Below are 15,187 nucleotides of genomic sequence, written 5' to 3'. Positions count from 1 at the left end.
TGGTATGTACCAGCAAGAAGTCTGAGATCTGCCCACGCGAAACTTCTACAATTACTTAAGTTCAAGCAGGCTAGGCGGGGAGGGAGAAGCTTTCTGTTGAGGACAGCCAAAATGTGGAAACTCCTCCCTATCACAATAAAAAGTAGCCCTTCGCTTCTGTCTTTCAGAAAGGCAGTAAAAACCTGGCTCTTTCTCTGCTAAGCCAGAATTTCACCTCAGCCATAACCCGTAGCGTCTCAAACATTAGGGCCAAGACACCTCTGGGCAATCGCGCGTTTTATAAGTATTCAAATCAAATCAAATCATTTTTGTTTTAAGAAAATAGCACCAATTGGAAAATTACTCTTCTTGCGCAAGTCTGCATAATAGCGCTGACTTTTTTTAAACCTGCACAGGGATGACATGGTTCTATTGATGCCCTCACAAGGATGGTGTGTGCTCATATTGAAGTCCTGAGAGGGTTTTGTGGTACAGTAATTATGTCCTCGCATGGGTTGTGCATGTTCATATTGAAGTGCCTACATGATTCTATGTTATCATTATGAATTCCTCACAGTGAGAATGTACTATCATATTTAGGCCCAAACAGGGAGGAGATATAAATGTATGGACATTGTCACTTGGATGTTGTTTAATCATATTGAAGTGTTCACCGGCATGGCTATTATTGTGTTGAAATCTGCACAGTGATCATGTGTCGAAGCAAAAACCAACTAAATACTGATGTGTAATCATACTGAAGTTAGCACAGACATGCTGTCTGATAATACAGAGTTCCTGTCAGAGTTCTGTGTTATCATATTGAAGTCCCCACAAAGACTGTTTGTAATCATATAGAAGTCTCCATAGGAATGGTGTGTGATCATATCAAGGTCCAAGCAAGGACAATATGTGAATATATTGATGTCATTTGAATGTTGTGGTATCATATAGAAGTTACGTCTGGAAATGATTTTAATTACGCCGCAGTAATCAAAGTAATTTTGATAAATCCTCATTACTCTTTATGTGGAATTACAGATAATAATGTACATACACCTGCTTGTGCAATTAAGAGTAATTTGAGGGGAAAATCCTACCACAAGAGCACATTTAGCAAGCGTGAGCAGCTGCTAGATATGTTCCGCAGCATTTCAAGCTATTTTCCTTTCTTTAAAAAAAATCTCTATTGCATGTTACAAGATGTTGGTGTGATTTACATAGTTAACGCATCTACCATACATTATTTTAACTCTGTGTTAGGAGACCGAAGTCAGATATCATGCAATCGATTGTGGTCCCATATCTCCAGGATATATGTACGTTGGGGTCCCCGCTCTCCCGCACAGCCCAACTCCTGGGTAAGACCAGGTGCTTGGCCTAATAGGGATCTAGTATTTGTCCATAGTGGGCCAGTGACACACGTTTTGGTCCCCTTGGTTATCCTGTCTACTAACAGTACAGCAAAAGGTACAGTGTATTCACCTCTTAAAATTAAGTTTCACTCAACAATAAAGAGAAAAGGTAATACAAGGAAAAGAAAACAAAATGTATATACCCGTCCTCCCACCCCCCTTGTGTAAGTGTCTCTATGGTTGTGACCCAGTTCACCACTCTTCTATATTCAATGCCTATTTTGCTCCTCATTGAAGGTTACACTATAGATGGAGAGTGTACTGCTTGTTGTCACCTGAGGACAGTCACTGGGTGGTGCCCACACCTAGATAGATATCTGATTGTCCTGCTAAGGGTGATGACCAAGGGCATTTTAGAGCTATTTTCCTAGCGCAAAATGCATCCTTTTCCATTTTGGACATGAGGGTTTATTTTGTGCTAAGAAACTAGTGCTAAATACCAGTAGTAATTTGGGGGAAAAGCCGACCCCAAGTGCACACTTAGCAAGCAGCTGCTCACGCTCACTATTCATGTTCTGTTGTATTTAGAGCTATTTCTTAGTGCAAAATGCGATCCTTATGTCCTTTTTGGATCTGAGGGGGCATTTTAGCGCTAAGAAAAAACTGACAAATGAAAAATTACTCTTCTCACGTATTTCCATGTGATCTTGCATAATATTTTGGTAAGTCTGCTTGATTACGCTACAGGGAATTACGAGAGGTATGTGTATGATCATATTAGGGCACAAACTGAGATGAGGTGTGAATTTATTGATGTTGTCACTTGGATGTTGTGTGATCATATTGAAGTCCTCGTAGGCATGGTGCGTTATTGTATTGAAGTCTGTACAGTGGTGGTGTGTCGTAGTGAATACCGGATAGTGATGATGTGTAATCATTGTGAAGCTCTCATGGGCATAGTGTCTGATTATAATAAGATCCTCTCTGGGTTCTGTGTTATCGTCTTGAAGTCGCCACAGAGACAGTGTGTGATCATATTGAAGTCCTCACAGTAATAATGTATGATCATATTGAAACCTTAATTTGAATGTTGTGGGTTCATGCTAAAATCTTCACAAGGTTGAGGTTTGATCGTATTGAATTCCTCAAATGCATGGTGTGTGGTCATATTGAACTCTTAGAGGATTTTGTGTTATCATAATGATGTTCTCACAGAGATGGTGTGCTATCATAAAGAAGCACTCACATGCATGGAGTATGGTCATATTGAAGAGCCCTTTGTTATCATCTTGAATTTCCCATAGGGATAGTGTGTGATCAAATTAAGGCCCAAACAGAGATGAGGTGTGAATATATTGAAGTCTGTGAAATATTGTGTGATTATATTGTAGTCCTCACAGGCAAGGTGTGTTATTGTATTGAAGTCCGCACAGGGGCGGAAGTGTCATAGTAAAACCCCCACAATGATTAATTGTAATCACATTGAAGCTATCACAGACATGGTGTCCGGTTATACTGAGACACTCTCAGGGTTCTGTGCTATCATCTTGAAGTGCCCACAGAGATGGTGTGTGATTATATACAAGTCTCCACAGGGACGGTGTGGGATCATATTGAAGTACTCACTCACAGTTATAGTGTATGTTCATACAGAGGGCCGCACAGGGATAGTGTGTGATTATATAGAAACCCCCACAGGGATAGTGTGTATTCATATGAAGGTCCAAGCAAGGACAAGGTGTGAATATATTAATGTTGTCACATGGATGTTGTGTAATCATTTTGAAGTTCCACCTGAAAAAATTACGCCGACGTAGTCTGAGTAATTTTTCCAAATGCGCATTACTCTTTGGCTCGGTAACTTCCTTGCTTGCATAATTGAAAGTAATTTGTTTTTTGTTTTGTTAAAACAAATGATCAATGATGAGAGTTATTTCAGCAAAACAAAAAATCAATGGCCCTCACATGGTGGAAGATATCTTTTGTTTTATGTTCAGGATATGTTGACTGACCTCGTAGTGAATGGGCCATTGGTCAAAGGTTTCCAGTTTGCAAAGGTTTACCATATAGTCTTCTAAGGTGCACCTGCTGAGAGCTTGTTCAAATAGTGGGAAACCTGCATTCACCTGTTATGTTCTTTAGGCAGGCTGTGCTTCAGCAATACGTACGAAGTGACAGTGCTGTTTCTTGATTTGTGATTAAAAAAAACACAGTGTGAGTAAAATTACACTCAACTTATACCATGGAATAAATGTTGAAAGAGGTAGTGGAAAACGTCAAGGGAAAATAACCATGCTGGATGTCAACACACATAAATATGTTTGATTGAGATGCAGTGCTACTTGCTGGGTTTAATTCCTAAAAACCTCAGAGCAGGCTAAATAGTTAAGTCCCAAATCAATAAATCCAGATGGAGGTAAAAATGAAATGCCAGGAGCCGGGGTCTACTGAATGCTAGTTGCATTTTGTTGACTTGCTGGGGCATATTTACAATAAAGTGGCGAAGTGTGTTAGTCAAGAAGGCTAATGACAATCTTCATCAGTTTAGAAACGCAGGGCTGCACCATATTTACTAGAATATGGTGCAGCCCTGCGTTTGCCACCTGTGCTAACATTAGCTGCCTAGTGCCAACACAGGCACCCTTGCATCCTAGTGCAAGGGAGCCTGTGTTGAGGGGGAAGATGTTTATGTGCAAGAAGGTCCCCGTTCCTGCACTTAAACAATCTTTAAATGTCTTTTTGTAACTTCTATGCGTGCTGCTTAATGCAGAACACATAGAAGTTGCAAAACAGCTTTTTTTTTTAATGATTGTTTACTTGCAGGAAGGGGGGTCTTCCTGCACATGAACAATCATAGGCAGTTCACCGTTTCTATGTGTGCTGCACAAGGCAGCACACATAGAAACGGCAAAAACTAGGAGAAATAAATAACTTCTCCTCATTTGGCCTGTTTAAGACCAGGTTTTCCCTGATCTTAATTTTGATGCTGCCTCAAATTTACGCTACCCCTGTAAATAGGGGGCAGCATCAAAATCAATTAAGTGTTGAGGTAGAACGCCCACAGTAACACCCATTGCCCTCCCCGGTCACGCTAAATACAGCGTAAAAAGGTTCCTTATTTATAAGGACAGAACCCTATCGCCATCACAATGTCACTGAAAGTTATGTTGTGGTGGCAATATCCCTTTCTCTGAGGGACCTGTGAAAGTTTGAAAGAAATTCCCCCGGCATTAACTATGAAGCGCACTGCGGTGATTTCCGTCCCTGGTCATCACGCAGATAGGAGCAAGAGCAGCAGCTCTATCTGAGAATCAGGCAATAAGAAATCGCTGACCACTAACATGAAGCCCTGATGAGAGTCCCGGTACCAGAGGACTGGGTCTTGAAATGCGTCCGCACTTTTTTTCAACACAGAGGAATTTGAATAAACTTTTTGTGACGTGAGGGTTTTGCATTAAATCGTACGCCCACACTCTAAATATTTTCCCGTGTTTGGCACATGTTTGGCTCCAAAAGCAAGATAGCGAAAGGATCACTCTTATGCTATGATGCAAAAGTCCATTATTGTATATAAATGTGTTTGTATATAAGCATTTCATGCGTTGTCTATTGTGAAATGTTATAAGTATTTTTCATGTTTTGTATGTTAATTTGAAAAATGTGTGTCACTTCTCATGCAATCAAAATCTTTTTGATAAACATAAACAATTGTAAAGAATAGGAATGGTTTAATAAAAATTCCATTCAAGCAGAAAAGATAGTGGTCTGTTTGATGCTCGAAAATAATAAGAGCAGAACGTCAAACCGAGCCAGGTTCCCCCTTTATAGGTCTCGCCTGACCCAGCGCATGCGCTGGTCTGGCGAGACTTATTGAGAGGGCTCCAAAAAGTGATACCAGGGCAGCCTAGAGCTACAGTGCATGTGCGCGGGCGCGCGCCGCGCTTTACCGCGATTACTTTCACTTTTGCGGCCACTTTGATGTTTGATCGTGATCGCGATCACTTTCACTTTCGCGGCCGCTTCGCATAGCCAATAGGTCTCGCTTTTGGGACCTTATAAGTATTTAGTAATGCAACTGTTGCATGGCTAAACACTTATAAGGTCCCAAAGGCGAGACCTATTGGCTATGCCAATGCTTGTTTTGTATTCAATTTAGTACGGCCCTACCTGCCTCTGGTCCTTTTGGGCCTAACACCCCCCACCCCCCCCCCCCCGGTTTTTGTAACCAATAGACTGCAGCATTGTACATATTCTATGGTTTTGTACAGCCCTTCACACGTACTGGCACAAAATTTGGGAATATTCAAAAGGAACAATGACTTTACATGCTAATAGATGTTGCAAAAAAAGATGTGCTCTTCGCAGAGGGAAATCTCATAACTTTCCAGGAATCGAAGTCTTACCCTAATAACTATATGTAGATACCTGAGATGCACACGAGGAGGGGTGTGGGTAAGGTCTATGTCTTTTCTGGGCATATATACACAGAAAGTTTCTTGAGCCCTCACAGTATTGGTGGGTGTAGAAGGAAGTTGAGGCCTCAAAGTGTCAAGTCTGTTCATTGAACGAAACCTGTTTCCAGAGGTTTCACCCATGGCTTTTGGCACTTTCCAGGAGTTACTAACACTGATAAACATTGGAATGCGTCATAATTCTACTTCTCCCCAGGTGAGGCGCAATGAGGGGAAATATCATTATTTCTCTTTGTTTTTTCTTCTTTCTAACAACTCTCAGGATTGTTTTTGGTGCAGGAAGGTGCCTCTTCCTGCACAAAAGCAATCCTGCTTACAATGCAGGCACCCTTGCCCGATGGTGCATGGGTGCCTTCGCTGGTGCTAGGCAGTCCATCGTACGCCAGCGCTGGGAAATGACAGGAATGCCCTGTATAATGTTAAGAACAGCGAATTCCTGCCCTTCCCCTATCAAGCAGTGCATCGCAGCAAGGTGGCTTGCTGCGTTGCATCGCTTGATTTGTATTTGTTGATCAATGTGCCCCTTAATGAGAGTGTGTAACACCTCTTGTAACTCATACCACATCAGTATTGAATGTGTGTACTTTGCAGAATTAAGCGAATACATTGTAAATGGCATACTCACAGCCTATGAAATAATGTCCGCCTTCACGAAATTAAAAAAGCAAATTATGCACACAGAAAACCAAAATATGTGTGAACTATGCATCTAAAGTGAAATTTTGCATCACATTCTGAGGCTTTATTTCTAGTATTTTTACCATTTAACATACATTGATACAAATTACAATGTTGCAGAAGGCGCAGTAGTTTAAGAAACGTAACTACGAGTAAAGTAAGTGGTAATAAAATTCTTATTTACCAGCATAATAGTGTGTCTTTTGTGCATGCATGCCCCAGAACACCATTTTATGAATGCTGTTCATTGAAGCGCTTACATTTATTTTGGCAACTTTTATACAGCGCAAAATCGACCCAAAGGTATTGGAGCGCATTACATGGGCAGCACTTACATTACACAAGGACATTTTTTTTTTCAAGAACTGGGAGATTAGGTGATTTGCCCAGAATCACTGGATCTGATGCTGAGACTCAAACCACGATCTCCAGTTCCAACGTTAGCAGCTCTGGCCATAGGCCACATCCTCCCCATTAAAGGAGCTAGTGTAAAACAAATGTTGAATTAAAAAGAAAATAAAAGCACAAAAGCACAAGTGTACTTGTTTTTTGTTTTAAACTGTGTTTTCAATTTTGGGTGTCCTAAGTGTTCACATTATTGGGCCTCTGGAAGCACCTCCTTCCATCAGAAAAAAGCCCTGACAATCCGTACAAAAAAGTAATTATTATTATTAACGTGTCTCAATGTAGCACTCAGGCGCTGAATACATCTGAGATACCTTTTGCGGTTATTCTAAAACATGAGACCTGTTGAAAAAAGTACTGTGTTTAGAACAGTGGCAGTGAAATACCCCTAATTTCAGGAAAATGCTTGTAATGCAAACATGAGAATGCTTGTCGATTTAAAACCAAACCGGTTCATGACAAAGAACAAGCTTTTCGCGCCTTCAGTGAAAGGCATGAAAGTGTTTCATGTTGTGTTGCATCCTGAAGAGGCAGACATCAAGTGGAATACTCTCTGCCTTGGACAGAAACTCAAGGCAGGACTTCAGAATGGCAGAGTTGCAAATGCGCGTCTCTGTGCATAACAAAAGGGTCATTAGCATCGCAAGAGACCCGTGCGGCCGGAAACCCCTGAAGTCTGCTACCTTCCCAGATTGGGGGATGGGTTTGCTCCTAACAACACCTGCCTTCAGTAAGCAGCATGGGAAAGCTCTGATATGCGGCCGGTATTGCAGAAAGGATGGGGCTGAGTCGTGCAGACAAAGCCTGTCTGTGAGCAGAAACTCAATCTCCAAATAAATTTGCAATTGTAACAATCACGCAGCGTTTATTATTTTAAAGGGAAGAACTAACTTTAAAGTGTACTTTATTTTATTTGTAATTAAATAGCTGCATCTCTGCCATGACTTTGTGCAGGAGGAAAGGGCCTCATATCTCGAGCCCTTCACAAAGTGAATGCTTGGAGTTGTGTTTTGTCAAGTTGTTCGTTTAATTGAAATAGAGAGATGTGGGGGAAGGAGAAAGTAACAGAGCTACAAAATAAAACATATAAAGGGGAGACCGCGGAGGGCATGACGTAAGAAGGACACGGACTGCTTTTTGAAGAGGGATAAAATGTAGAAAGTGTGCAGAACTGTCTAAAATTAGAGAAGTATGTATAAGGCTTTAGTGGAACTTTAGAGAAGGAAGAGAATTACAGGAATGGCGTGATGAATATGTAGGGAAGTTCAGATGGATAGATTTGGGATGATGTGAAATGGGTAAGAGGCGCCTTACATACAACATTTTTAAACGCACATGCAGGCCACCATCTCTGTGATTGTAGCCAATCATAATGAGTTGCAATTTGCGACCTAGCTCATGCATACTAATAAGGTAGGTCAGATTCCAACCCACTGTGATTCTGTATGATGTGAACTGACCTATTAGTACATTGGTTGGTTCGCAAAATACAGATGCATTCGGTGAAATTCAATGTGCAAACTGCAACCCCTTTTACCAGATTTAATAAATTATCAAGCGGCGCAGTGCAGCAGCTGCAAATGCTGCGCTGCGTGAGAAGGAGAGAGCAGGAGAGCACCACATTTACAGAAATATGGCACTCTCCCTAGCACCAGCGCAGAAATATGCTCCTGTGCACCATGCATACACCTTTGCACCATAGTGCAAGGGTGTCTGCGTGAGTCTAGCATAGGTTTTGTACTAGAAAGATACCCTTTTAGTACAAAATACTATGCTTAGACTAACTTTAAAACTTTTTCCACCTTGTATGTTTGCTGTACAGTGCAGCAAACATGCAAAGTCGGAAAAAAAAGAAATAAAAGCATTTCTCAGTGATAGCACCTGGTTGAAGTGGCCACTAATTTTTTGACGCAAAACCCTCTCTACTTTTTTAAGTAAATAGGGTTTTGTGTCAGAAACCTTGGGTAGTTGTATGGGAACACACATGCACCACCAATGGAACACTCCCTTGCCAATAAATAAGCTGCTTTGCACTAATTTAAAGTGATTTTCCAGTGCAAAACAAGATTTGCCCTGGAAAGTAAATTAGTAAAAAAAAAGATTTAGCGTTGATTTGCATCACTTTTAAGATGCAAACACAGCTCTAAATCTTAGTAAATATACCCCCAAGTATTCATAAATAACGAATCATAAAAGTTTCTATTTAAGACTCTGGACCCATAGTACATAACATTTTGCTATTTCTAAATACTGGAAAAATTACTTTTTGTTCATGAGGCCCTTAAAGTAGCACAAGCAAAAGAAAACTATCAAGACAAGATACGATTCAATTTGCATTTCTCTGGGTGGGAGGAGGGTAGAGGTGGTGGAATGATGCATATTTTCCCGTAATGGGTATTATTTGAGTAACTTAAGGCTCAGTTTCTGACTTGATATGTATAGAGTTTTCCAAGACTCTGTTGCATGAAAGTTGCCAAATGAAAATAGTCCCATATTCCATACTATGACTAGTTTTAGGGCAACACACTAGCGTATACAAAAATATTAGGAATGGAATATTTGAATTCATCTCAGCCACCGGTAATGACTCTGGCTGCATCCCAGTCTATTGATTTTTTGTACACTATGCCACCTTGGACACATCCATATGCAAATCAGTCTTGACCCTGCTCCAATGGGAACAGTCTATCCCAAACTGCTAGGCCCAGACCCTTCCTGACCCGGAACACAAGCAACCCAGGACCGGTTTTCGCTCTAGTAAGGGCTCATCAGACAGGTATAGCTTGGTTCCAGTGATGCAGTGTGTATGGGACCCACAACTTTGTATAATGTAACAGGTGCTCATGTAAAGTGCTCCAATACCCTCAGAGCAGACAGCACTGAAAAGCCTTTTGGAAGGGATATGTAGGAACTGTTGATATACCAGAAATGGCTGTGGGACACCACCTAGAGTGATTTAAATAGATATTGCTATAAAAAAAGTGCCTGAAGGGCTGTCACATATTTTTCATTCAAAATAGGGCACAGGGCACCTTCTCTCAATTTACCTCAGGGTAAATCTAGAGGCTCCTTTGTGCAAAGCACCTGAATCGAATTAAGTCTTACCACTGGAGATGGACTTTCCATTCTTTATAATTTAGAATCATGGGCCGATTCCAATCCGGGTCAGAAAGCACTCCGACTGAGCCGGATCCGGAGTGTTTTCCTACCGAGCCGGAGTCCTGCAGTCCGACCGAGCGAGTACGATGCGGCCGTATGCTGCTGGACTCGGTTCGGTCGGACTCCCATAGAAGTCAATGGGAGCCGGTCATACGACGCGTACATGGGCTCCCATTGACTGAATGGGTACATCGCGGACAAGTGCGCCCCCTACAGTGGGTACTTCTCGGTGCCATCCGCACCGTACATGCCTGTGTTGGGGAGACCCATGGGTCTCCCCCTGTATCCGAGTCGTAGGGCTGCGGGTGACAGGGGGTCCGACGCAGACCCCTCAAAGGCAACCACCCGGACAATTTGCGAGCCGGACACTCCGGCTCGCACAGGCTGTCCGACTCGTGCATCGTACTGGCTCGGTCATGAATCGCATCCATTGCACGCCACGGTTAGCTTACGACAGAGACGTACGGAGTGGTTCGGACCCGGAAATGACTCGGTCGGTGAATTTCATGTAGCTCGCATCGTACTTGCTCGCTCATACAGCTGTACGAGTCGGCCGGAAAACACGCGTACGGCTCGTAGTTTTTCCGCCCGGATCGCGTTCGGTGCCCTTCCGACCCAGATCGGAATCGGCCCCATAGTAAGTAACAGTGAACAGCACTTAATAACATCAATATCCAGTCTGCACTTTATGTTGTTAAAAGAAAAGGACTTTATTTAACTGGTATATAAATAGAAAAGAAATACATAAGATAAGCAATGAAATATGGAAGGAGATAGTATTTTATTTGGTCGGGCGGGAACACCAAAAATGTTTTTAAATGGGTTAAAGTCACTGCTGCTGTACATGGAGAGGATATTGGAAATCAGTAAGGAGTTCCATGATCCTGTTTAGCAGAATATGGCTAAAATCCAAATTCCTTTGTAGGCCATTCAAATTCCAAGGTGATTTGCAATATCCTTTTAACATACAGCAGAGAGGACTTTATGGCTTATAATACATGGTCACACCATCACTCGTCTCACAAACCACTTAAATTCTCGTTATCTTGCTCTTTCAAATAAAAGATAATCTGCTTGCAAACATGATGTATTACAACGAAATCTGTAGTATGGAATTTAGCACACCATAAAGGAGCCAGTTTATTGTATTTCAAATGCTTTATATAGCTCTTACTACCACTGACGAGATATTGAAGTGTTTTGTGCAGGTAGCACACTATTTCAGTACTCAAGGTCTGTGGTTAGTCTGGTGGTCATTAGGGATTGTTAGTTATTTTTGATTAATGGGGCTAGTGTTGTGCTCTAAAGAAACTCTTGCATGCGTTTCCTCCAGTGTTTTGTGGTAGATTAATTTATTAGGAGGGAGGTGTGATCAATAATGAAAAATTTCCTAGCTAGCGTAACGGAAAGTTTCAATTCTATTAAGGACTCGGAGGCGAAGATTATGCTCTACTTTCTTCACTTTATTAGTAGCAGCCTTTCAAAGTCACAAACTAACATTCCCATGAACCACAGGGAATAGACACAAAAAATCATAGAGTGTCCACACTGCAGAGCGTCCCCATCTGTGCACCAATCAGGAGTCTCCAGCCTAGCTTTAGTCATCTGTTTGTGGCAACTCTTCCTCTTTCGTCGCTCGGTCAGCCTCCGCATTCACCTCATGATTCCTGTTTGTTCGAGTATCCTGGAATTATAAACGAAGGCGTAAGCAATGGAAAATGGCTTAGGAAAAAAATCCTGCGGAGAAAATCCAACAGAGCATATGCAAAAAAACCACAGAATGTCACGTACTTCAGTAAACTGCAAAGACACAATGTCCCATAAATTCATTACTTACCCCAGTACGAGGGAGGGAAGACAACGCAGATGTACCCTGGGTGGGATAATCCTCGCCTCCGAGTCCTTAATAGAATTGAAACTTTCCGTTACGCTAGCTAGGAAATTTTTCATTCTATGTCAGTACCGGAGGCGAGGATTATGCTCGTTTAAAGCTTGCTCACTACCAGATGAGCCATATCAATAACCGGTTTAAAGTAAATCCGCTTAAAGGTTGAGTCTGAGGACCAATCCGCTGCATTAAGGATGTCCTCTAGACGAGCTCCCAGGGTAAAAGCCTTGGAGGCCATCGCTCCTCTTGTGGAATGAGCACCAAAGGCCCTCAGGTCTATACCTGCCTCCTGCATGATCCACCGAACCCAATGTGCAATCGTGGGCGAAGATACTGCTTTGTGGGGCTTCTTGAGAGCAATAAGAAGCTGCCACTCACCCGGGGGCCTCAACTCCTCCGTCATCTCCTCATAGGCTTTTAAGCCTGCTACAACACAGAGCTTAGGAGAATCCGGGAAAGCAGGATAGGAGATCGTGGTAGTTCCACACTTGGTGCGTCTACGAATGGTGAAAGTGACACCGGTAGGGGAAAAAATCAGACCAGAGACATCCAACGCTCTGACATCAGAGACCCTTCTGCAGGAAATCAAACACAGAAGCATGGCCAATTTCGCTGAAAGCTCTTTCCTAGATAGAAACCTATTTGGTTGCCAAGATTGTAACAGGTTCAACACTCTATTGACATCCCATAACTGGGAATAACGCGGTTCCGGGGGCAAAGACAGGCGTATACCCCTGAGGAGCCTACAAACCAAGGGATGTTCTCCAACAGGATTACCATCCAGCAAGGAATGGCCCGCCGAGATGGCAGATCTGAAGGTGTTGATGGTTCTGTAGGGTAGCCCCTCCTCTGCTAAGGAGGCCAGGAAGTTCAAGACAGCTGTGACATCTGTTGCCACGGGATTGAAACTGCGTCGCAGACACCAACGACACCATCGTCTCCATGTGGATCGGTAACGTTTGAGAGTGCTATCTTCCCAGGCCTTGGCCAAGAAGGACTCAGCTACTCCCGAAAGGCCCGGGACTGACCATCGTCCCCTGTAATCCGCCACGCCATTAGAGTCAAGGAACCTTGCTTGATCAACGGGTGAGGACGGCCTTCCGGACTCCGAAGAAGAGTCGGAAACAGGGGGAGTCGGATCGGAGAATCCCAGGAAAGTTCCAGAAGAACTGGAAACCAGACTTGAGATCTACAAATCGGCGTGATTAGGACTATGGTCGCCCGCTGTCGGCGAACCTGGGCTGACACCCGGGTTATCATTGCGAACGGGGGAAAAGCATAGCCTGTCTCCCCTCGCCAATCCTGAAGGAACGCATCTGTGTGCTCCGCTAGAGGATCCGGTCTCCAACTGTAAAACCGTGCAATCTGGTAATCCAGGCGGGATGCAAAGAGGTCAATCGAGAAAGGACCCCAAATGCTCTGGAGAACTGCAAACACTCGAGGGTGGAGCTTCCAAAGACTTAAGTAGTGGAAATGACGAGAATGGAAGTCTGCCACTTGGTTCTCCTGACCCGGCAGGTACTCCGCCGTGCCCGAGATCTGTCGATCCAGACAAAGATGGTTTGTGTATCGAACCGCCGACACATTGTCCATCCGAAGAAGGAAACAGGATCGAACCGACTTCCTGGTCCAGCATTTGATGGCGAATGATCCCGCCAGAAGTTCCAGGCAATTGATGTGTAATCGTTGTTCGGACGGGGACCAGACGCCTCCCTTGGTGAATTCTCCACATCCCTCGCCCCATCCTGATCTGCTCGCGTCAGACTCTATAACGATATCGGGCGCTGAACCAAAGATGGCCCGTCCATTCCAAGCCTCCATGTGGGACAGCCACCACTGGAGTTCCTCCCTGGTCTCTGCTGTCAGGGTCACCTTGAAAGAATAAGGACGACCTCTGCGGAGGTGCTCCGCCTTGAGGCGTTGTAGGGCTCTGTAGTGGAGCGGCCCGGGAAAGATAGCCTGAATGGAGGCGGAGAGAAGCCCAACAATCCGAGCCAGCTGGCGGAGGGAGATTCGAGTACGTGCTAAGGCCCTCCGCAATTCGTGACGGATTTTCGTTAGCTTCCGTGCAGGAAGACTCAGTGTAGATTCCACTGAATCGATCAGGAATCCGAGAAAGATTACGTTCTGCGAGGGCACTAGAGTGGATTTGCATTCGTTCACCACAAATCCCAAATTCTGGAGAAGGTCTACCGCCAGTTGTAGGTGCCGCGACAGGGTGTTCGGATCTTGCGCCATTAGCAGAATGTCGTCCAAGTAGACGATGAGTCTCAAGCCGGACGCTCGAAGGCGTTCCACCGCCGGCTTCAGAACCTTGGTAAAGCACCAAGGAGCGGAAGAGAGCCCGAAAGGAAGAGTGGTGAACTCGTAGGTTTTCTGCCGCCATTGAAATTGGAGGAACCTGCGGTGAGGAGGAAAGACAGGCACTGCTAAGTAAGCATCTTTGAGGTCGAGGCGCGCTAGCCAGTCCCCCGGCCGTAGGATGTCCCGAAGGAGGTGTATGCCCTCCATTTTGAAGTGACGGTAGACTAGGCACTCTTTGAACTCTCGCAAGTTGATAACCGGACGTAGACCTCCGCCCACTTTGTCTACTAAAAAGAGGTTGCTGAGAAAACCTCTTGAGTGTACTGAAGTCTCCTCTATCGCGCCTTTGGACAAAAGTGCCTGAACCTCTCGGTCGACCAATGCCGCTTCTTGTTCGGAAAAACGAAGTGGTCTGGGGGGCCTTTCCTGCACCGGTGTTCCCTGAAACTCGATGTGAAACCCTCTTACTGTCTGCAGAACCCAGGCGTCCCTCATGATAGAAACCCACATTGGAAAAAAATGCGCCAGCCGGCCCCCCACTTTTAGAAGGGAAGAAGGGAGTACACTCACCGGAAGAAGTGGAGCCACCGCCTCCTCTGCCACCTCTGTTCTTGCCACGCCTACCCCTGGTGGGATAGAAGTTTCCAAAGCGGGCTTGGTCCTGATACTGCTGATTGGAGCCTTGTCCTCTGCCTTGATTTGGACGGCCGGACGAGCGACCCCTACCTCGTCCGGCCCCTCTGAAAACCCGAGGTCTGAAGACCTTCCTGATGGAAAATTGGGCCCGGTCCAGGGAGGTGAAGGTGTTAACAAACCTCCCCAGTTCCTTGATGAAGGGTTCCCCAAAAAGGCCCCCTTCGGCTACCGGGCCTGCCTCCGTGTCTGCCAGGTCTCCTAGCTTAGGATCCACCTTAATGAGAAGTGACCTGCGGCGCTCAGTGGAAAGC

General features: G+C 44.3%; 1 long non-coding RNA gene across 6 annotated transcripts in view; it reads right to left on the bottom strand.

The window, feature by feature from the left end:
- Positions 1 to 11,496: 11,496 nt before the first annotated feature.
- Positions 11,497 to 15,187, bottom strand: part of LOC146870457 (uncharacterized) — a 421,457-nt gene continuing 417,766 nt past the window's right edge. For all 6 annotated transcript variants that reach the window (XR_014978139.1, XR_014978140.1, XR_014978134.1 and 3 more), the window contains one exon: positions 11,497 to 11,732. This is a non-coding gene — a long non-coding RNA (uncharacterized LOC146870457). The remainder of the gene's footprint in view (positions 11,733 to 15,187) is intronic.

Source organism: Triturus cristatus, chromosome 1_1 (assembly GCF_964204655.1).
Source record: "Triturus cristatus chromosome 1_1, aTriCri1.1, whole genome shotgun sequence".
NCBI classification, from domain to species: Eukaryota; Metazoa; Chordata; class Amphibia; order Caudata; family Salamandridae; genus Triturus; species Triturus cristatus.
The sequence above is the reverse complement of the archived record's forward strand: the minus strand, read 5'-3'. Positions and strand labels throughout refer to the sequence as shown.